Source organism: Oryzias melastigma, linkage group LG11 (genome assembly GCF_002922805.2).
Source record: "Oryzias melastigma strain HK-1 linkage group LG11, ASM292280v2, whole genome shotgun sequence".
Classification (NCBI taxonomy): domain Eukaryota; kingdom Metazoa; phylum Chordata; class Actinopteri; order Beloniformes; family Adrianichthyidae; genus Oryzias; species Oryzias melastigma.
This window is the reverse complement of record NC_050522.1, coordinates 24780061-24781035: the sequence shown is the minus strand read 5'-3', so window position 1 is coordinate 24781035 and position 975 is coordinate 24780061. Positions and strand designations below refer to the sequence as shown.

Below are 975 nucleotides of genomic sequence, written 5' to 3'. Positions count from 1 at the left end.
ATGCTAACATTTTTGACTAATTTAGTTCACTGAAGAATTTGAGGCTATTTTGGAGTTAAGCTCGTAATTAAGCAACAAGCTAGCTTTTATAACTATAAGTTGGCTTCAACTGAGTTTTTTTATGCTAATTTGGGGTTTAGCTAATATTTTAGAAATATGCTAAAATTTTTTGTTGATTTGGTATCTACTGGGAGTTTTAGCCTAATTTACAGTTTAGCTTTTATTTTAGCAACATGTTAACACTTTTGGCTGATTTAATTTACCGAAGAATTTTATGCTAATTTGGTTTTCAGTTAGTAATTAGACAATGAGCTAGCTTTTTCGCTAATTTGGCCTCTACTAAAGGTAAAAGCATGAAAAAATAAAAATAAAAAAATCCAATTTTGAGAGATATAGTGTTGCTTTTGTTCGTGCCAAAAAAGTGTCTCACATAATTCACATTATTTAAAAAACAAACAAACAAACAAAAACAAAAAAACAAAGCCAAAAGAAGGTCTTGAATGCAAATCCAAATTTCTTAAAGGCTAAAGTAAATCCATGCGGCTCCTTCTAGGTTTTGATCAGTAGAAAACAAGTCCAAATGGCCAATTTTTTGTTAAAGGTTGGCTAACTCTGATCTAAATCATAGAAAAATGTTTATAAATAGATATATATTTGTCCAAAACATATTTTAGATCATTCCAACTGTTCTGTCAGCTCCTCTCACAGCCTTGCGCCTCGCCTGTTCTGCTGTCACTGTTTTTTTTCACATGTAAACAAATGGGTGATGGGAAGAGGAGGTGAGGTTGCCCCTCTATAACTGGGAGGTAAATTTGTAACTAACTCTTGCCACTCTGCAGAAACTAAGTCCTAGAAAACAACACAATTTGCCTTGTTTTTTTTGTTTGTTTTGCTTTATTTGGCTAAAAAACTGCATCATCACAATTTAAACACAGACACTTTGAAAAAAGATTAAAATATGATTGAAATGGGTCT

General features: G+C 31.9%; 1 protein-coding gene across 2 annotated transcripts in view; it reads right to left on the bottom strand.

The window, feature by feature from the left end:
- Nucleotides 1–975, bottom strand: part of skiv2l (SKI2 homolog, superkiller viralicidic activity 2-like) — a 35485-nt gene that overhangs the window by 32684 nt on the left and 1826 nt on the right. The window lies entirely within an intron of this gene.